Source organism: Sminthopsis crassicaudata, chromosome 1 (assembly GCF_048593235.1).
Source record: "Sminthopsis crassicaudata isolate SCR6 chromosome 1, ASM4859323v1, whole genome shotgun sequence".
Classification (NCBI taxonomy): Eukaryota; Metazoa; Chordata; class Mammalia; order Dasyuromorphia; family Dasyuridae; genus Sminthopsis; species Sminthopsis crassicaudata.
In genome coordinates, this window is record NC_133617.1 from 618,038,886 (window position 1) to 618,062,852 (window position 23,967).

Consider the following 23,967-nt stretch of genomic DNA (forward strand, 5'->3'; position numbering starts at 1 on the left):
GTGAGAGCAAAATGGCAGTCATTAGTCTTTTCCTCTTTTTTAATCTAGTAGTTCTTTTTAATAAATAGGCCTGAATAAATTGCTATAATTCTTTGAACATATACCATGTTTTTTGACTATCACCTTTAGTTAAACTGCCTTGAAATATTTTAGGGGTCTTTTTCAGATCCTCCTAAATGCACAACCAAAAATTAATGAAATTAAAAGTAACTAATTTCCAGGATGCCACAAATTTGCTCTTGGAGGAGTGCCATACAAATCAAAAGGAATATTATTGACAGCATCCATAAAGGCTCAAATGTGGTTTGTATGCATTATAAAAGAAATCAGATCTCTTCTTATGGTTTTGCAGTAGCCATCTATAAAAGCACTTTACAGATAAATCAGCCATTCTTTTCCCAAAGAAGAAATTATTATAATATTTAGGTTTAATTGTTTGTGGTTATTTAATGACTTCAAGATTTTGTTAAAGTGTCTTGAAAATGCTTGTTTATATATATGATTCCAAATAGTTTCCTTAATTTAGTAATGTTAATTTTAGAGGAGAAAAGACAAAATCAGTTTATCCTTTGCAGTGTATGTTATATATCCATCCCTTTTGACTGACATCACTTTTTAATAACTGTTTAATATAATTTTAAAGTTTAAAATAACTATTTAATAATAATCCACATGTATAAAGCTTTTTAAAGTTTACAAAGTACTTTACATATATTATCTTATTCAGGCCTCCTTAAAATCTTGTGAGGTAAATACTATAGGTTTACTCTCCATTTTATGGATGAGTGGAGTCAAAGAGCTTAAGTGACTTATTCCAAATCACATAGCTAGAAGATGTCTAAGGTAGAATTTGAACTCAGATCTTTCTGATTCCCAGCTCCAATGTGCTGTCCACTGCATCATGACTTACTTTAACTAGTAGGACTAATTTAATAATTCTTGTTAAGTTAATGATATTATAATAATTTAGTATATGGTATCCTGTGTATCTTTACTTTTGAACCCCTTTAAATCCATCTCATGATTTAGGGTATATGCTAGTCTATTCTCATCTTTATTTTTTTCTTTCACAAACTTTAAAGGTTTCCCTGTAGCCCTCTAGTTATTTTTTTTTAATTGATTTACTCTTTATTTTTTTTTTTTTTGAGCTTTAAATTCTTTCCCTCCCAATAGTCCTTTCCCATATATTAAAAAAAAAAACATTGAATTACATTATTGAAATTAACTACTTTCCTTTTCTAAATCTTTCTCTAGTTCAAAAGGGTGGGATTCATGAGGATGGAACCTAGAATGGAGGTTTGATGAAGTCCAGAGTGTTCAGTTAGGTGAATTAAGAGCTAGAATTGTATGGTTTACTCCAGCTTTGGATGGGTTATGATCTCTGAGAGTTGCCCACATTGGTGAGATCTCAGATTCATGATTTCCAGTAAACTATTTTGATCAACATGTTATAGCTGATTGAGTGACAATAGCATTCAAATTTGACTGTTTCACATTGTGGGGCTTTAGTCATTTCTTGCCTCAGCCTGGGTCATCCTCCTAGTATTATTTGCTTAATTAAATAGTGATGGAAGAAGCATTACTGCAGAGCCCACCTGATTTTTTTTTAAGGCATTGGTGGGATCTTTGTTACAGAAATAATACTCTATAACTTTACAGTGTGGAAATGACCCTGGGTAGCATTTATTCACTATCACATTTCCTCCTCCCCTTACATCTGGTATACAATTGAGATAACATTCAATTAGCCAGCATACAGAATTTTTTCTGTTGTTTCTTTTGTGGGTGCTCTGATTCTTCCTCTTTTCAACTTTATAGAAAATAGGGACAACGATTTTAGCCTGGAATACTATGGAATAAGGAGCTTCATTGCTGGAACAGGAACATTATCTGCTCTTTATTTCATGGGTGCCACTATCTTATTCTTGTCTACATAATGTAACCACACATATTTAATCAGCAGCAGCCCTTTGAAACACCTTTTCATGTTGCCAGCCTTTTAAGAGCCTACTGTTTCCACTCAGAGAAATGCACTCAATTTTATTTTTTGAGCTCTGGCTCTCCTGTTAGGATCTTTTGAATGTTTCAGAACATGGATTTGCTTCTTTTCCCTCTAGACCTGATGCTATTTCTACTAAACTACATGGCCACTCTTGTTTTCTTCAGGATAATATAATCAATAAAGAAATCAATTGGCAGAAATTTTGGACTGTAAGAGAAAGCAAGTTATACTATTTGGTTTATTTTAAAGCAGAAAAATCTCAACATAAATTCTCAGAAGTATTCAAAAGAAGTAGCTGCTTCTTCTTGGTTGACTCTTATAAAGTAGTATTTACTGTTAAGATTTATTTTTCTATTTTTATTCTTCTATCCATCTAGATTTCTTTTTAAAAAGAGGGGAGAGGGAGAGAAAGAAAGAGACAGACATATAGACAAAAGGGGAGGGGAAAACTTAATGTACCTGAAGAATTGTTCAAGTATATTTAAAATTGCAATAGCTAACATTTATACAGCATTTACTATGTGCCACTCATGGTGCTAAGCAATTCATAAATATTCAATTAATTTGATCCTCACAACAACTTTGAGAGATAGATGTTATTATCCCATTTTCACAGATGGGAAAACTGAGGCAAACAGAGGTCAGTTGATTTGTTTAAAGTCACAAAGCTAATAAGAATCTGAGATTATATTTGAATCCGTCTTCCTTACTCCAGGCCTAGCACTAACCAGTGCACCACCTAACCACCGCCCAGTTTATTTATTGCTGCATTTTTTGCTACATGCTTTTGCTACTGAGTTGATGATGCCATATAAGATGTGTTACATGCAGTGTACATTTCATTCATAATGTTTAGCAGGTATTGTGAATGGAAGGATTATCACTGGCCCTGCCTTTCCAGGGATGATTGGAAGCTGAAGATTATTTTGCTCAAATAGACAGAAAAGAAAGACATAGCAGAGGCAGAGAGAACTAGAAAAAAATAAGTAAAGCTAGTTGTAGTTCTCCTATTTGTATTAAGGAAAAGTTATTTGAGTTTCAAGTTAATAAAAATATAGCGGGGGAGGAGCCAAGATGGCGGAGAAGAAACACACGACTCAGTGAACGTCTTCACTCCCTCACAACCAATTAGATAAATCAGCCTCAGAAATAGCCCAGGACTGATAGATACCACAAGGACTGGAAGCACGACTTACCAGCTGAAGAGAATCTGGAGTTTCAACAGAACAGGTCAGTTCCCAGGGGAGGAAGAAGAGAGGCCAGCACAGACGGCTGGGTGCTAGCATACTGCGCCGATTGTGCTGGGAAGGGCTCTGGGATCAGAGAAGCCACTGAGATAAAGGAATCTGGCACAGGCTGTTAGCTCTTCTCTGCTTATAATATAGCAGTTCAGAAGGGATATCTAAACACTTTAAAAATTGAGATAAGCCCCTGCGCTCAAACTGGAAGTGTCTGCCAGAAACCGTGGCCCCTAGTTCAAAGGTTCCGCTTCTCTGGGACTTCTGGAAGTGAGTTCCACACCTGAGTTCCACCCCTTCCAGCTAAGCTAGGCAGTGTGTGTTGCCTTGGGCCGTATCCGCCCACTTATCCATCTCTTAACTAGTCTTAGGTGGGGGCTGAGGCCACACCCCCTGGTGCCGAGATCTGCTGAGTCACCCCCAGGATCCGGGGAAAATCTAATCATTGTGTGAATCTTACTCTCATCAGGAGAGGCTCAAAGAGTAAATAATTAACATATTTGTTTTTCAGAGAATTTTCTCTCACCTCATTAAAAGGGGGGAGAGAAAAAGGGAAAAGGAAAAGGAGAATAAGTGAAGGGACTTGGAGGGAGGGGGGAGGGATACTAAAAAAAAAGGGAGGGTTGTGCGTCACAAGGGGGGTCTGTAAATTAAATATCGGGGAAGGGGATCAGGGGCGTCAAGGAAAAAAGCATAATCTGGGGATAATATGATGGCAGGAAATACAGAATTAGTAATTTTAACTGTAAATGTGAATGGGATGAACAATCCCATCAAACGGAGGCGGATAGCAGATTGGATCAAAAATCAGAACCCTACAATATGTTGTCTGCAGGAAACACACTTAAAGCAGGGAGATACATACAGAGTAAAGGTAAAAGGTTGGAACAGAGCCTATTATGCTTCAGGAAAGCCAAAAAAGCAGGGGTAGCTATCCTTATCTCAGATCAAGCAAAAGCAGAAGTTGATCTAATTAAAAGAGATAAGGAAGGAAACTATATCCTGCTGAAAGGTAGCATAAATAATGAAGCCATATCAATACTAAACATATATGCACCAAGTGGTATAGCATCTAACTTTCTAAAGGAAAAGTTAGGAGAACTGCAAGAAGAAATAGTAAAACTATAATAGTGGGAGATCTCAACCTTGCACTCTCAGATTTAGACAAATCAAACCACAAAACAAACAAGAAAGAAATTAAAAAAGTAAATAGAACATTAGAAAAACTAGGTATGATAGACCTTTGGAGAAAACTGAATGGCAATAGAAAGGAATATACTTTCTTCTCAGCAGTTCATGGATCCTATACAAAAATTGACCATATATTAGGACATAAAGATCTCAAAATTAAATGTAGGAAGGCAGAAATAATAAATGCCTTCTTCTCAGATCACAATGCAATAAAAGCTACATTCAGTAAAAAGTTAGGGTTAAATAGACCAAAAAGTAATTGGAAACTGAATTAATCTCATCTTAAAGAATGACTGGGTGAAAGAGCAAATTATAGAAACAATTAATCATTTCACCCAAGATAATGACAATGATGGGACATCATACCAAAATCTGTGGGATGCAGCAAAAGCAGTAATAAGGGGAAATTTTATATCTTTAGAGGCTTATTTGAAGAAAATAGAGAAAGAGAAGATTAACGAATTGGGCTTGCAACTTAAAAGGCTAGAAAAAGACCAAATTAAAAACCCCCAACCAAATATTAAACTTAAAATACAAAAATTAAAAGGAGAAATCAATAATATTGAAAGTAAAAAAAACTATTGAATTAATAAATAAAACCAAGAGTTGGTTTTATGAAAAAGCCAATAAAATAGATAAACCTTTGGTAAATCTGATCAGAAAAAAGAAAGAGGAAAATCAAATTGTTAGTCTTACAAATGAAAAAGGTGATCTTTCCACCAATGAAGAGGAAATTAGAGAAATAATAAGGAGTTACTTTGCCCAACTTTATGCCAATAAATTTGATAACTTAAGTGAAATGGATGACTTCCTCCAAAAATATAGGCTCCCTAGATTAACAGAGGAGGAAATAAATTGCTTAAATTGTCCCATTTCAGAAAAAGAAATAGAACAAGCTATTAATCAACTCCCCAGGAAAAAATCCCCAGGACCAGATGGATTCACATGTGAATTCTACCAAACATTTAAAGAACAATTAGCCCCAATGCTATATAAATTATTTGAAAAAATAGGGGACGAAGGAGTCCTACCAAACTCCTTTTATGACACAGACATGGTACTGATACCTAAACCAGGTAGAGCGAAAACTGAGAAAGAAAATTATAGACCAATTTCCTTAATGAATATTGATGCTAAAATCTTAAATAAGATATTAGCAAAAAGACTTCAGAAAATCATCTCCAGGATAATACACTATGATCAAGTAGGATTTATTCCAGGAATGCAGGGCTGGTTTAATATTAGGAAAACTATTAATATAATTGACCTTATTAATAATCAAATTAATAAGAACCATATGATCATCTCAATAGATGCAGAAAAAGCATTTGACAAAATCCAACATCCATTCCTACTAAAAACTCTTGAGAGTATAGGAATAAATGGACTATTCCTTAGAATAATCAGGAGCATATATTTAAGACCTTCAGTAAGCATAATATGCAATAGAAATAAACTACAACCTTTCCCAGTAAGATCAGGAGTGAAACAAAGTTGCCCACTATCACCATTACTATTCAATATAGTACTAGAAACGCTAGCCTCGGCAATAAGAGCCGAGAAAGAGATTCAAGGAATTAGAGTAGGAAATGAGGAAATCAAACTATCACTTTTTGCAGATGACATGATGGTATACTTAGAGAACCCCAAAGACTCTGCTAAAAAGCTACTAGAAATAATTCAAAATTTCAGCAAAGTGGCAGGATACAAAATAAATCCACATAAATCCTCAGCATTTTTATATATCACTAACAAAATGCAACAGCAAGAGATACAAAGAGAAATTCCATTCCAAACAAATGTTGAGAGTATAAAGTATTTGGGAATCCATCTACCAAAGAAAAGTCAGGAATTATATGAGAAAAATTACAAAACACTTGCCACAAAAATAAAGTCAGATTTAAATAACTGGAAAGACATTCAGTGCTCTTGGATAGGCCGAGCGAATATAATAAAGATGACAATACTCCCCAAACTAATCTATTTATTTATTGCTATACCAATCAGACTCCCAAGAAACTATTTCAATGACCTAGAAAAAATAACAACAAAATTCATATGGAAGAATAAAAGGTCGAGAATTGCAAGGGAATTAATGAAAAAAAACTCAGAGGAAGGTGGTCTAGGTGTACCTGATCTAAAGCTATATTATATAGCAGCAGTCACCAAAACCATTTGGTACTGGCTAAGAAATAGACCGGTAGATCAGTGGAACAGATTAGATACAAAGGACAAAAAAGGGTACATCTATAGCAATCTAGTCTTTGACAAACCCAAAGATACCAACATTAGGGATAAAAATTCATTATTTGGAAAAAACTGTTGGGAAAACTGGAAATTAATATGGCAGAAATTAGATATGGATCCACACTTAACACCATATACCAAGATAAGATCAAAATGGGTCCATGATTTAGGGATAAAGAGGGAGATAATAAATAGATTAGAGGAACAGAGAATAGTCTACCTATCAGACCTGTGGAGGAGGAAGGAATTTATGACCAGAGGAGAACTAGAGATCATTATTGATCACAAAATAGAAGATTTTGATTACATCAAACTAAAAAGTTTCTGTACAAATAATACTAATGCAAACAAGATTAGAAGGGAAGTAACAAACTGGGAAAATATTTTTAAAAGCAAAGGTTCTGACAAAGGTCTCATTTCCAAAATATATAGAGAACTGACCCTGATTTATAAGAAACTGAACCATTCTCCAATTGATAAATGGTCAAAGGATATGAACAGACAATTCTCAGATGAAGAAATTGAAACTATATCCACTCACATGAAAGAGTGTTCCAAATCACTATTGATTAGAGAAATACAAATTAAGACAACTCTGAGATATCATTACACACCTGTCAGATTGGCTAAGATGACAGGAACAAATAATGATGAATGTTGGAGGGGATGTGGGAAAACTGGGACACTAATACATTGCTGGTGGAGTTGTGAAAGAATCCAGCCATTCTGGAGAGCAATTTGGAACTATGCCCAAAAAGTTATCAAACTGTGCATACCCTTTGACCCAGCATTGCTGTTATTGGGATTATATCCCAAAGAAATACTAAAGAGCGGAAAGGGACCTGTATGTACCAAAATGTTTGTGGCAGCTCTTTTTGTTGTAGCTAGAAACTGGAAGATGAATGGATGTCCATCAGTTGGAGAATGGTTGGGTAAATTATGGTATATGAAGGTTATGGAATATTATTGCTCTGTAAGAAATGACCAGCAGGAGGAACACAGAGAGGCCTGGAGAGACTTACATCAACTGATGCTGAGTGAAATGAGCAGAACCAGAAGATCACTGTACACTTCAACAACAATACTGTATGAGGACGTATTCTGATGGAAGTGGAAATCTTCAACATAAAGAAGATCCAACTCACTTCCAGTTGATCAATGATGGACAGAAATAACTACACCCAGAGAAGGAACACTGGGAAGTGAATGTAAATTGTTAGCACTAATATCTGTCTGCCCAGGTTACATGTACCTTCGGAATCTAATGCTTATTGTGCAACAAGAAAATGGTATTTACACACATATATTGTATCTAGGTTATATTGTAACACAAGTAAAATGTATGGGATTGCCTGTCATCGGGGGGAGGGAGTAGAGGGAGGGGGGGATAATTTGGAAAAATGAATACAAGGGATAATATTATAAAAAATATATAATAAAAAATTATTTTAAAAAATAAAATAAAAATATAGCTGAGGATATAATAAAACATTCAATTTTTATAGAACTTGAAAATCTAACAGTTGAACAAGGAGTTAAAGAATCAAATTACCAAGGGAATACCCAGAACTAGGTAAAAATAATAGCCAAAACAATTTGGAGAAACAAAATATCTAAAATATCAAGGGAAATATTGAAAAGAAGTAAAGATGAAGGGATACTAATAATTCCAGATCTCATAATATATTACAAAGCATTAGTCATCAGAACTATCTGATATTGGTTAAAGAATAGATAGATCAATCAATAGAACAGATTAAACAAGGGAAAATCAGAAATAATTGAATTCAGTAACTTAGTGTTTGATAAAGAGAAAAACATGAATTACCTAGGAATAAATTCCTTATTTGATTACAGACTGCTGTGAAAAATCTCAGTCAAACAGAAATTAGGCTTAGACCAACACCTTGTATCATACATCTCAATTCATTTTAAATTTATGTGTGATCTTAATATTAAAAATCATAATACAAAAAGTTAGATGTATGATATATTATTGAGCAAAATTACTCATAATAATAGCCCACATTTTATCTTCATTGTATGTCACCTTTTTTCATTTTTGATACTAACAATTTAGTTTTCTTTTTAAATTAAATTAACCAAAGATTTAATCTTATTTTATTAAAATCAGCTCCTAGTTTTATTTATTATTTATTTACTTTTTCTAGATTTACTTTTAATTTTATTAATCTTTCCTTTTATTTTTAGGATTTCTATTTTTGTGTTTAATTGGGGATTTTTAATTTGTTCTTTCTGTAATTTTTTTAGTTGAATACACAATTCATTGATCCTCTCTTTCTCTTTTTTATTGATGTGTACTCATTTAGAGATTTAAATTTTTCTCTACTGCTTTGGGTATATCCCACAAATTTTAGAATGTTATCTCATTTTTGTCATTCTCTGTAATGAAATTATTGTTTCTATAATTTTCTCTTTGACCTACTCATTCTTTTGGATTTTATTAGTTTGTAATAAATTTTTAATCTATACTTCCATGGTTCTTTATTAAATGTGATTTTTATTGGGGTATGTTCTGTAAAATGTTCATTTATTATTTCTACTTTTCTGCATTTGGTCGTGAGGGTTTTATACCTTAATCAGTTTTCAGGAAGGTGTCATGTACAGCTCAGAAAAAAGTATTTTCCTTTCTGTTCCTATAAGTTTTCTCTACATGCCTATCAAATCTAACTTTTCTAAGATTCTTTTTATCTTCATGATTTCTTATTTATTTTGTGGTTCAGTTTATGTAGTTGTAAGAAAAGAAAGTTGAGGTCTTGTAGTAGTATAGTTTTGTAATGCTGGAGAAACTGAGGCAATATAGAGATTAGAGAATATTTAATATTTTATTTGAAAGGGAGAGATTTACTGGGACCAAATAGATCCATGGTTTGGTCCCAGGACTGAAGGAGACTGTCGTCTCCAAGAATCCAACATCCAGCATCCAGTAGCCAATGTGAGTTCTCAATGACCTATAAACACATGGCTTAGACTCAGGGGGTAGACTGAGGCAGGGACTGAGTCAATGTGCTGAGAGCGGTGATGGGATTCTGACAGGTTGGGGTGAGCCACTGGAGAGGAGGATGACATAATAGGGGGAGGCACTCTGGACATGGGGAGAGGCATCTTGATAAGACAGTATCTGATATTCTGATAGCTTGGGATGGGGAGAGGCATTCTGATATTCTAAAGCATAAGATCTTTTATTCTTATCAAGTATTCTGATTAAGAGGGAGAGGAGGTTTCTCAGGACTGAACAGAACAATTAGGGAAATTGAGTCAAGATAATTAGGGAAACTGAATCAGGACAATAAAAGAGAACCTGTGGCATAAGTTTTACTCTCTTTTTGTCCTGTAATTCATTTATGTTTAACTTTTCCTTTAAGAATTTGGATGCTATGTCATTTGGTGAATATAGATTTGCTACTGTTATTACTTCATTATCTATGATTCCTTTTAGTAAAGTGTTTCTGCTTATCTCTCTGTTTTTACTTTTACTTTGAGATCATGAATGCCATCCCTGCCTTTTTTACTTTAACTAAAACATATGGGATTCTGCTCCAGTTCCTTATTTGAACTCTGTCTCTTTGTTTCAAGTGTCTTTCTTGTATGAATCATATTGAATTTTGATTTCTAATGCATTCTGCAACCTGTTTCTGTTTTATGGGAAAGTTCATTCTATTTACATTCACAGTTGTGATTACTTAAATGTGACTTTCCTTGGGTCCTGTTTTCTTTTGTTTATATATCTTTATTTTTATCATATCTCTTCTCTAAAGTGTGTTTTCTTCTAACTATGGTCTTCATTTATCTGCATCCCTATAATCATCCCATTATCTCTCATTCCCTTCCCTTTCTATTTCTGTTAGGTAAGTTAGATTTCTTTTAAAAGTTGATTGTGTATGTGTATTTATTTTCCTTTTTTGAACCAATTTAGATATGAGTGAGGTTCAAACTTTGCCCATCCCTCATTCCCCTTCCTCCCTCCACTGTAAAAAGCTATTCTTTGTGTGTCTCTTTCACAAAAGATAATTTTCTCCATTTTTCCTCTCCCATCCTACTCCTCCCAGGTCATCCCATTTCCTCTCCTTTTTTTTTTTTAATAGTAACCCAAGGTAATCCACTGTTTTTTACAGATCTTTTTTTCTGCATAGAATTCTTTTGAATGCGTTAATAATGATAGTTCTTGAAAGATTTATTTATCATATTCCTATTTAGAAGAATAAACACTTTAACTTTAATGAATTCCTTATTAAATTAAATAATAATCTTTCATGTTTACCTTTTTGTGCTTCTCTTGAGTCTTGTATTTAAAAGTTAAATTTTTTATTCAACTCTGGTTTTTTCATCAGGAATGTCCTTTATTTCATTAAATATTCATATTTTCCCTCAAAGTATTATATTCAGTTTTGCTGGGTGGGTTGTAATTGATTGTAATTCCAGCTCTTTTACCTTTCATAATGTCATATTCTTTATGTGGTAACTACTAAATCCTGTGTGATCCTGACTGGCTTCATGATATTTGAAATTCTTTTTAGCTATTGAAGTGTTTTCTCTTTGAACTTGGACCTTTGGATTTTGGCTGTGCTATTCCTAGGAGTTTTTATTTTGGGATCACCTTTAGGTGATGATCATTAGATTCTTTTGATTTCTATTTTATTTTTTGATTCTGGGATATTCGGGCCATTTTCCTTGATAATTTCTTTAAATAAGATGTCTAGGCCCTTTTTTAAATCAAAGATTTCAGATAACCCAGTAGTTCTTAAATCATCTTTTCTCGGAGGTCAGTTGTTTTTCCTATGAGATAATTCACATTTTCTTCTATATTTTCATATTTTTGACTTTATTTTATTATTTTTTCATGTCTCACAGAGTCATTAACTTCCTCTTGCCCAATTCTAGTTTTTAAGAAATTATTTTCTTAAGTGATCTTTTGTATCTCTCTTTTCCCCATTTGGCCAATTATGGTTTTCAAGTAGTTTTATTCATCAGTTAAGTTTTGTATTTCTATTTTCATTTGGCCAGTATTATTTTTAAGGTGTTATTTTCATTATTTATGACTCTTTTACTAAGCTATTGATTATCTTTTCATAATTTTCTTTCTTTGCTTTTATTTCTGCCTAAATTTTCTTCTACCACTCTGATTTTACTATAAATGAAATTATAAATGTAAAAAAAGTTGCAATTAAATAGGAAGATGACCAACATACTCTCTTCAGAGGGGTGAATAAAAGAATTATTGGAGGTTGTTTCCTTCTGTTCCCAAAAATAAGAAGTCTTTTTTTAGGGTTTTTATTTTATTTGGAGTCAGGGAGATAGATCCAGGGGGAAAGCCACTTAACTTTTCCCTGCTCAGTTTCCTCTACAAAATGTAAAAGAAGAGTACCTGTGAGAATTACCTTTCTGGATTGTTGTAGGTAAAGTATAAAGTGCTAAGTAGTGCCAGCTAATCATTGTTATCCTGTCTTGATAATCTTAATGAGAAACATAAGCAAACAAATCCCATGAAAATAATTGCAATTTGCCTATCAACATCTATTGCAGAAAGATCCTATCCTCTTTGTCTGTCTTTAATGTTCAATTTCTTTTTTAATCTACTGGATCCCACCCTAATGACTTCAAACATGCTCAGATATCTACTTAAAAAAAATCTTCTCTGTAATCTCTCTGAAATTATTGTTTTATATCTTTCTTCCTTTACTACCAAAGAACTCCATTTGATGTTTTTTCCCCCTTGTCCAGTCAATCTTTTAGCATAGTGCTTGACACTTAGGAAGTGCTTGGTGAATGCTTGTGGATTAGATGATAATAAGACTCTCTTCTCAATCCTTTGTAGTCCCTTTTATTCCACTACTTATCTGTAATTGCTCCATTCAAGTCACTATAGATCTTTTAATTGCTAAACTCAATGGCTTTTTTCAATCTTCAGCTTTTTTAAAAACAATCTTAGTGCCACCTTTCTCCCCCACTTAATGTTTTATTTTTTCCAGTTACATGATGTAAAGACAGCTATCAAAATTCATTTTTCTAAGACTTTGAATTCCATATTTTTCTTATTCATTCCCTTTCTTCCCCCCAGATAGCAAGCTGTCTGATATAAGTTATACTTGAACAATCATTTAAATGTTTCCATAATAGACATGTTGTAAAAGAAAATTCAGAACAAAAGGGAAAAAGACACAAGAAAAAAAAAACAACAAAAAAAGTGATAATGACGAGGGAACCCCAAAACACTCTCTCTCTCTCTCTCTCTCTCTCTCTCTCTGTCTCTCTGTTTCTCTTTCTCTGTCTCTCTTTCTCTCTGTTTCTCTCTCTCTCTCTCTCTTTTTCTCTCTCTCTCTCTCTCCCCTCTCCTCTCCCGTTTTTCCTCTCTTCTCCCCCTCTTCCCTCTCCCCTCTCCCCTCTCCCCTCTCCTGAATATGTCCTCTATTAAGTTGAAGATTAGTCTAGGCCTACTCATTCAATTCAAAGATTCTCTATTCTGATTTCAACTCAAACTTCCCCCAGCCTCTAGACAAAGTTTCAATGATAAAAGGGGCAACTGGGCTCAACTCCTTGCAAAGAGGCCAAAGCAGGAATCATGCCAGGCTAGGGATCTCCCTTGGCATAGCTGCCTGGAGGACTCTGCCCGCTGAGAAGGCATCAGTGTTAGCCTCTTTGTCTCTCTCACACATTTCCCTAACAGGCCTATACCCCTCTTTAACTTTCTGTTGGGATTTCTCTCCTAGGAAATTTCTCTGCTAGATTTCTCTGCTAGGAATTTGATCCCTTTCTCTGCCAGGACTTCTCTGCTAGACTTTTACTTCTCTGTTGGGACCTTGCCACTAAGGAAGTCAGCCTCCTAGCAAAAAGCTGACTTCCCAGTGCCAATAAACTTCTTTTTCCAGTCTAACTTTTCGGGTTTGTAAATTCATTTATGAAGGACCTGCACCGACCAGACGGGGGTTCCCACAACTCTCTGCTTTGCGCCGAACCTCATCAATATTAGTATGTTTTGATTTGCATTCAATCTTCATAGTTCTTTCTCTGGCTGTGGATGACGCTTTCCATCCCAGCTCTATCAGAATTGTCTTGGATCACTGTTGCTGAGAAAATTCAAGTTTGTTATAGCTGATGATCACGTAATCTTGTTGTTACTGTATGCACTGCTCTCCTACTTATGCCCACTTTACTCAGCATCAGTTCATATAAGTCTTTCCAGATTTTTCTGAAATCAACTTGCTCATCATTTCTTATAGAACAATGGTATTCCTTTACATTCATATACCACAATATATTCAACCATTCCCAATTGATGGGCATCCACTTAGTTTCCAATTCCTTCCCACCCCAGAGAGTTGTGTGTTCCTGAATATATATACCCCAAGACTCTGACCTGGGCCCTCTTCTCCGGTCTTTATTCTCCATTGTTTGATGACCTTATTAGCTCTCTTGAATTCAGATATCATCTTTATGCTGATTACTCCTCGGATCTACATATCCAGCCATCATTTTTCTTTTAAGACCAAGAACTATACATGCTCAGGTAGCTCAAGTTTAGCATGACCAAAATACAATCCATTATCTCTCTCCCCTGAAACCCATGGGTCTTATTAACCAGTTCTGTAGAGGGCCCAATCCTCCTTTCTGTCACTCAGGTTTACAATCTTAGAGTTCTCTCTTCGTCCTCCTTTTCTTTCTGTTCCCATATCCAACCTGTGATCAGGTCCTGCTCACTCCCAGGCTTATCACCATCATCCTGCTTTCATCATCTCTTTGATGAGTTCCTGCACTGGCCTTCTATAGAATTCATCTTCTTGCCTCAAGTTTTTCCCTCTTTGGAATCCATTCTATACAACCATATGATTTCCCTGCTCTGGAAGCCGGGTGGCTTCCTGTTGTTTTTAGGAAAAAATGCAAACTTTTCCAGCATTTAAAGTTTCTCACAGTCTGATTCCAACTTATTTTTCTAAATTGATTTCATGTTACTGTCTCTGTCAAATTCTGATTTCATCATAACTAGCCTACCCACTATTCCATGTGTACATTGTACTTTTGCATCCCTATCTTTGGACCCTCCCCCCCCCCCCAATGAGATAAATCTTATCTCTCTCTTTCTTCACTTCAACCTTTTGGAATCCTTAGCTTCTGGAAGGCACAATGTAGATCAGGATAGAGAACCTTTTTCTGCCAAGGATCATTTGGATATTTATAAGATCATTCGTGGGTCATATAAAATTATCAATTTAAAGAACTCAAGCAGTGGGAGATTGTTGTCCTCGTTTCAGTTCACCATCACCTGCAAGTTGCTTTACTGATTGATTTTGAGCAAGGGCCTTATATGGCCTGTGGGCCAGATGGTCCTCACCCAATTCTCCTATGTATCAATTTTGTTTTACTTTATCTATGAATGTTTTTAAATTTTTCTATCAATGTAATGTGAGTACTTTGAAGGTGGGGAGCCAGTGTGTCCTTCATGTTAATCAAATCAAGATCTTCAGGTTTTCAAATGGCATTAGTCTAAGTGCACAGAGCATTGAAATGCTACAAAGATTCTTTAGTGAAATATATAATGAGAAAGAGATTGGTCTAACACAGGTAATAAGTATTTGATATAACTCATCACATGGTTTATTTACCAGCTGCCTGGTTTAGTCCCACGTGGCCATTGTTTGGGCCTTGATTTGTTCAGAGTGAATGTGATATCACTCTCCATCTTTCCCTAAGTAAAAAGGCCAACTCCTGCCTCTTACCTTGCCTAGCCATCATCACTGATTGGGTGTTGCCTCATACTGAGACCTGTTAAAGTGTTAAAGTCTTTAGCTTAAGAAGACTACGGTCTCCCTCTATATACAGGACCACCTCCAGTCATTTTGATCTGTATCTGATCACTGGACCCTGGTGACTATGCAGGACAAAGTGAGGCTTGTTGACCTTGCCCACCCTCCCTCACTTAAATTGAATTCCCTTGCCTGTCATGGCATCCCATTTCTAATGTCATGGTTTTCTTCAAGAACAAAGAACAAACAACAGCTTTTAGGCCTGTTGGCATATCAAAATGGTATTTGTGAAACCAACCAAAATAATATATTATTTTATGTATATTTTATTGGTAACACATTATTAACCCAAAAGAAAACCTTTTTTAATAAGCTTAATTCACAATAACAGTTAGGAGAACTCAGAGGTCTAATAGAAAATGTTGAATTTGGAGAGAAAGGACCTTTTTGTCTAAATCATATCTTCTCAGTAATTCACATTCCTCATTTTAAGAAGATAGGGATAGCCTATATTAGTGATTTCAAACATCAATACAAACAGGGGTGACTAAATTCTATATAAAGCTCCTGGTAGACTGCATATTGACTTAGTTTTAAAATGTAATGTTGCCTCTGTTCTATTATTTTTTATTTGTTTTGTTAAATATTTCCCAATTACATTTTAATGTGGTTACAGTGTACTTGAGAGTGTTGCCAGTGCATGTCTGACACCTCTGTGTTAGGTTTCGTTTAAGGTCTTTTTCAACTTCAGTTTGTTTCTTGTAAATCTAAGATTCTAATTCTTTTTTATCTTTGAAGCAAATAAAAAAAAATGTTTTTGAAGAGGCCAAAATAGAAAGGAAGATAAGCAACAAGCATTTATTATTAAATGCCAGGCACTGTGTTAAGTGATTTATGAATTTTTCATTTAATAATCTTAGACTTTTAATTGATTCCTTCTTTTCCTCCCTCCCTTCCTCCCTTCTTTCTTCCTTCCCTTCCTTCCTCCCTTCCTCCCTTCTTTTCTTCTTTCTGTCCTCCCTCCCTCTCTTCCTACCTCCCTCTGGCCCATCCTCCCTCTCCCTTCCTCCTCCCCTCCTCTTCCTTTCCTCTTCCTCTCCTCCTCTTTTCCTTCTTTTCTTCTCCTCCCTCTCCCCCCCCCCAGCTGTGATTTTACAAGTATAAAGAGCTCTAGGTAAAGATGCAGATCAAGCACCCTCACTTCTACTTTGAACATTAGACAGGTCTTTTGTGATGTCAGAGAATTCAATTTGAAGTGAAATATTTACAATTGAAGAATGGATAAGCAAATGATAGTACATAAATGTAACGTTTCAGGATAGTTTCAGAGAAATTTGGGAAAACTGAATTGATGCAGGGTACAGTTAGCAAAACCTGAAGAATAATTTATATAATAACATTGTAAAGACAAAATCGCTTTGAAAGACCTCAGAACACTGCATTGACACTATGAATTCAGAAGATAGATGATAATGCTTGTATGTTCCTTCTCCCTAATTTCACAGAATGGTGATAATTTTAAGATTCAAGATGGCTTTTCTAAACATATTCATTAGAAGATTAAGTTTCTCTTTTCTTTCTCTTTATTTTCTTTTTTTATTGGGGCAGAAGAAGAAAAAATGCTTCTTAATGGGAGAAAAAACATTTTTAATTTTGCAGTGATAATAAATCTCTGATGTGTGTATTTCATACAGAATTATATTTTTGTAGTTATTATTTGATCTCCCACCCAGATTTCTATTTTCTTCATTGCCATTGCTAATCTTAAGACACTTTTATGTTCTTGTTAATTGTTCTGTCCATCTGTATGTGTTTAGCAAAGAAAAAATAATTTAATATTTTTTTTAAAATTAGGATAATTCTGGGGAAAAAAGTTGTCATTTATTCCTCCCCCAGCATTCCCCATTTTGTATCTATTATAGAATTTGCCAAGTGTGCAGCATTTTTCATTAATGACTTTCAAGGGTTAGGTCATGCCTAAAGTTATAATGGATGGTGTTGGCTCCAAAATAACCAATCACAAATTGTGAAAAAAAAAAAAAAGGAAGAAAATTATTGCTGTGTAGCTTTGCTGTTCCTTTAGAAAACCAAGGATATAAATAAGTATTTGTCAAATAAAAGAGAAAGTGGTGTCACTCAAGAAGGAACATAACTTTATCCTTCTTATAAGGTTAAAATAAATTTTTTTAGCATCACACAAAAGGCTAGGGAGGAGGAACAAAAAAGGATAATTTAAAAATGAAGGTCAAATCAATAACAATTAATGTTTCTTAGTCTCCATTTTCCTGTTAATGAGTGAAGACATATACTAATTAGAGAAGTCTCAAGTGTCTGGGTTTCTGATAGTACCAGATGGCACTAAAGAAGAACTATACATAGTACCAATGAAAAATCTCTGTTCTTCCCATCTACCTTTGCACTTTGTTTATCTCAGTCTGGAATATAAACCACAGCAGCTGCCACATCCTTCATTTTGATACCTTTTCCAAATCCTTTATCATCACAAATGACTATTTGTCTCAATCTAATGATCTTGTCATTTTGGGGGGAGTGGGGTAAGACTTTGTCCTTTTCTCTGGGAAGCTCACATTTATTTTTTTTTTAACACTTTGCTTACTTCATGGATTTGACCCCATATTATTTTCTATACCAGCTGTATTTTTTTCCCAACATTTATTCCATAAATAGCTTTGACCATCTCTCCGTATTCTTTCACAAGATCTCAAAATTTAGTATGCTAATTTTTTCTGTCCGTTCAGTTTTCAACACTAATGTATTTTTGTTTCTTCAGTTTTTCAAATTTTTTTTTCACAAATTGTCTGAAAACATATGTTTTCTTTTTGGTTTGTCTTTCAATTTTTTTTGCCTATGCTATTATCTCTGGTAACTTAATGCCTTTGATTTCACATGGGAATTTTTCAATGAAGTTAGATATTGATATTTGACAGATATATGTTATAATTATGACAGCTAATTTACATGTAATTTCTTCTCCCTCAAAGACCCTTTCATGTTTGTTTTATCAATTGCATTTAGTTTTAGCCCTGTGACTTAAAATTTTTCTTTTGGTTTTTAAAAAAATTTTTCTAACAAAACGCAATTTAGTTACATTTGTTTTGAAATATGCTATCTTTGCCCTCTTAATAAAGCAGTCTGGATTTGGTGTTATTTCATTTGATGAAGGAAGGTGGGAATAATGCAATGATGGAGGTTAACAACTAAAAGGATTTAGGCTCCTTTGATAAATGAACTCCTTTTACATAGAATTATATGAGTATTTTATTATTGTTGTCAGACCAAGATATTCAAAGTGATTGATGACTACTAAATCTTACATATTTCTATTCCATACAAATGATGCCTTATCAGTGCTAAGGGGGGAGGGGGAGACCGAGGTAATCTAATCCCTTTTAATAAATGACAATTGAGACTCCAAAGAGGTAAAAATGAATTTCTTGCTTTCTTGTATATATGGGGAGTAGATGAGTCAAGATTAGATGCTAGATCTGATTCCTGGTCCACATCTTGCCTATTTGTAGCCATTCAAAAATCATCATTACAATCATTATTGAGTGCTCAGTGTATATAAAGTACTATGCTTGGTGTTGTGGATATAAAGAAAAAAAACCAAACAATTCCTGTTTCAAAGAGTTTACATTCTACTGGTATGACATAACATGTATGTTAAAAGTACATACAAGATCATTTGAAAAATAATATTAGTAAGTGAAGGAGGTCAGTTCTTCCAGAGGAAGGTTTGAATTTAAAAGTTACTTTTTGCCAAGATTATTATTATAATTAGTCAGGACATTTTCTAGATTTAGGTAGATTTATATCTATATTTATATCTAGATAGATAGAGTTATATTATTGTATATTATTCATATATTTCATTTATCATTTATATATTATTACATTTTGTAAGACTATAAAGTACCTTAAGTCAAACTGTTATTTAAAAGGAGTTGGTTCTTTTGTTATGTTTTGTAGGGATTTGGATTGGAGGAAATGAATAAAAGAGATTTAGACATAAATATAAAGAACTCCCAAGTAATAAGATGAAGTCAGTTAGTAATACCCTTTGGTCTCACTTACTAATCCAAACTGTTATCCTTGACGATTCTAAGTGCTAGGATAACTACCAGGCAGGGTAAATACTAAAAAGTGAGGAAAAGAAAGAAGACAAGTATTCCTAGAGGAAGAATTGTTAGGTCAAAATAACAACCACCATTAGCAAAAAATAGTTGGTCATCAATTTTTGTTTTGTTTTGTTTTTTTGCTCTTCAGAATACAAAATGAGAAAACAAATTTTCTTTTTTCTTAAAATTTCTCCTAAAAATGACAGGACCTAAGAACATAGATTTAGAACTGGAAGAACTCTCAAGGGTCACTGAGCTTTGACCCCCTAATTTTATAGAAGAGGAAATTGAGATCCAGAAAGATTATGATATACTCACTCAGCAAATGGTAGGGCTGAGAACATCACTGCTCTTTAGGAGACAATTGGGCACCAAATAAAATTGACATTCTGAGAATGCTATTATATACCTCTTTCTCTGTGTACATATATAACTTGGTCTCTCTCTCTCTCTGTATACATATGTAGATTGGTTTCGAAATAACTGCATTTCCTCTTATTGTAAGTTTCTTTTAAGAATAGAGAGAATTTTCATAGGCCTGACTCTACCTATACTCTATACACATTCATAATATTAAGCAACTCTCCGGTGGTATTTTCTCTTGCTGCTATGCAAATGTGCCATTTTTCTTTCCTCTTATTAAGTTCCCCCAGGTAAGCTCTTTTAATTTGCCAGTAGGAACTTCTCTGAAAGCTGGGATAAGGTGGGTACAAGAGTAACTTTACCTGTTATTTATTGAAATCAAAAAGTATATAAAGTGTGTAAAGAGGATTAAAACTTTTTAAACTGTACCCTTGAAGAACAGGGATAATTATGATTGGAATAGGCTGTTCCATGTCATCACAGTCACCCAGAGACATTTTGCTAAAGTGATTGCCTACTTCCTTGCTTTATTTCAGCAATAAAACAACTCTTAAAGGTGGAAGATTGTATGAGTAAATAGAATATTTCACTCCCTTTATAGTTTGTGGACGATTGTAGTACTGTTTGTAAAATAACCACTGCTAGAAGAATCATCTGGAGAATCCAATTGAATGTAACTCTCTTTTGCACAAACCGATTCAGTGTTATTATTGTTATTATTATTATTTTTCTGTTATATCATTGTTGCCAGTAAAGGACTTTTTCTAGTTTGATATTTAAACTTCTCACTTTTCAGTATTGGTACTTATCCTCACACTTAAAATATTTATAGATAATAATTTTTAGGATATTAGTAAGTGAGGCTTATTATATTTCTAAATTATATTAATTAACTTTCTCTTGATTTTGTTACTTGGTGTTCTTTGTGTTCATGTCCAAAACAGTTTTTTGTAAAGGGCTGAAATTCTTAAAAGGTGTGCTTGAATCAGACAACTTAGCACTTAAGGCTAATTACCTATTGGACAATGATTCTATTAGCATATGTTTGGAAAAAATGGCCCTTCTCAAGGTTCTGTGATATTTGGTATATACAGATAATCCTAGGAAGGATTAGGAGGTGGAGTAAGAGAGGGTGGATGAGGAGGAGAAAAGTGTGGAGATTCTAGACTCTAGAATCAGGGAGGGATCCTTGGCAAAACTCCTGGCAGTCTTGTCCATCTCCTTCACTTCTCCCCCTAAAGACCAAGGACTTTTGCTTATCCCGACTCTGGCTGTTCCTGAGGCCTCCAGGGAGTTAGCTGGGACTTTACAGTTTTTAAAAAACAAAACAAAGCAAAACACTGATTCAATCCTGTACAAAACAAACAAATACTTTTAAAATAGTAATTTGGTTTAGGGAACTTGGTATTCTTACAAAATGTCTTTTTTTTTTTTTTTTTTCTTTTTTCAAGTAAATGACCTGAAAAATAATCTTGAGTGGGAAAGTAATTTTAAAATTTCAATTATAAGTGAAAAACAGAGATCTACAGCTTTAATTAAATAAAAAAAACTGTAATTGTCCAGACTAGAGTTAATATTGATTTTTGTTATTTGTATGATAAAATTTGCTCTTTAATTTTAGAAGTTTGGTTATGAAGAATGTGGCTTTGCATTTTGCACATTTGAGTTATTAATGGCAGAGGTTCAGATCATACTATTTAATGCACAGCTATACTTCTAGAATATTTGCCTTTCATATATATTTTTTATTAAATTTCATTGTTTTTTAGTTAACAGGTATTCATTTCTTTTCCCTCTTACTTCACCTTCCACTGGAAAAAAATCCTTATAAACCCAAATCCTTGTAACAAAAATTCATTGTCAGACAAAAATTATTCCCTCTTTGGCCATTTCCAGAAATCTATGGATCCTTTTGCATATTTTATCATTTCCTGACAAAATTCCCTGTAATCAAGGCTCAGAGTTCTTTAGTCTTTCACAATCACTCCTTTTTACAATGTTGTTGTTATTTTAAAAGACTTTTCCTGATTCTCCTCTCCTTGTAAGTCTTATAAGGTTTCTATGGAACTATTTAATAATTTCTTATGGTACATATGTCCTGATAGTATTCTATTATATTCACATACTGTAATTTGTTCAGCCATTCTCCAACTGATGGATAATACCTAAGTATCCAGTGCTTTATTACTACAAAATAATAATAATATCTAATGTTTATATAATACTTAATATGAAAAAGGCAATGTGGCAATTGTTTTTTCATTTGACTCTGACAATAGCGCTATTCTTCAAAGTGGGTGTGCACAGTAACAGCAAAATTATGTGATGATCAACTATGGTAGACTTAGTTCTTCTCAGCAATATAGTGATCCAAGACAATTCCAATAGTCTTGGGTTGAAAAATACCATCAGGATCTAGTGAGAGCTTATAGAGACTGTGGTTTGAAACATTCTATTTTAACTTTTTTTTTGTTTGTTTGTTTGATTTTTTTCCCCTCATAGTTTTTCCCTTTGGTTCTGATTTTTCTTTTACAGAATGACTAATGTGGAAATATGTTTAAAATGAAGGTAAATGTGTAACCTACATCATATTGCTTGCTGCCTTTGGGAGGGAAAGATAAGGAAGAGAGGGAAAAAAAATTGGAACTCTTAAGTTTTACAAATATGCATGTTGAGAACCATCTTTACATGTATTTGCAAAAATATTGTTGAAATGAAAAAGAGGGTATTATTATCCCATTTTACAAATGAGGAAACTGAGGTAAACTGAGGTTAGGTGACTTATTTAGGGTCACACAAATAATAAATATCTAAGACAGGATTTGAACTCAGGTTTTTGTGATTCTATAAGCAGCATTCCATCAAACTGTACCATATAGATAACTCCCAAGAAAGTAGCTATAAATATTTTCCTAACTCTGGGTCTTTTTCCTCTTCCTTTGATCTCTTGAATATAAGCCTAGTAGAGGTATTGCTCAATCAAAGGATATACACAGTTTAATGACTTATTGGGCATAATCCCAAACTGTAGAACCAGAGTTCTACATATGTGTTAATGTATGTTAACAGTTAATTTGTAGATTCAGTGTGTGGCCAATGTAGTAGAAGTAGTAATCAAATAAGAGTCAAAAGTACTGTATTCAGTATCTGGCTCTAATATTTAACTATTACCCTGGACTACTTATTTAATTGTTCAGCTCCAGTTTGGAAAAATTGCTTCTGAGATTCCTCCCAGCTCTTAGTCTCTGTGACCTCTGAATCTTGGTTTTCTCATCTATAAAATGGGGGCATTGATACTTTTCCTATATATTTTACACAGTTGTTATGAAGAAAGCATTTTGTGAAGTGTTACATTAATGTGAACTGGTATTTGTGATTCTTCCATTTCTGGGATCCAAAAATTTGGTTTACTATCTCTTTCTGTTAAGAATTTTGTATGTTCAAATATACATAGACATTATCAACTTTGGTGGAGACTAATTTTATGCTTTAAAAGTAACTCTCTAGGAAAGGGACCTATATGTGCAAGAATGTTTGTGGCAGCCCTCTTTGTGGTGGCCAGAAACTGGAAACTGAGTGTATGTCCATCAGTTGGAGAATGGCTGAATAAATTGTGGTATATGATTGTGGAATATTATTGTTCTGTAATAAATGACCAATAGGATGATTTCAGAAAGGCCTAGAGAGACTTACATGAACTGATGCTGAGTGAAATGAGCAGGACCAGGTGATCATTATATACTTCAACAACAATACTGTATGATGATCAATTCTGATGGATGTGGCCATTTTCAACAATGAGATGAACCAAATCAATTTCAATTGAGCAGTAATGAACTGAACCAGATACACCCAGCGAAAGAATTCTGGGAGATGACTATGAACCACTACATAGAATTTCCAATCACTCTAATTTTGTCCGCCTGCATTTCTAATTTCTTTCACAGGCTAATTGTACACTATTTCAAAGTCTGATTCTTTTTGTACAGCAAAATAACTGTATGGACATACATATATTGTATTTAATT

General features: G+C 34.0%; 1 protein-coding gene across 3 annotated transcripts in view; it reads left to right on the plus strand.

The window, feature by feature from the left end:
• The window catches only part of OXCT1 (3-oxoacid CoA-transferase 1), a 181,553-nt gene that overhangs the window by 62,006 nt on the left and 95,580 nt on the right, over positions 1-23,967 (plus strand). The window lies entirely within an intron of this gene.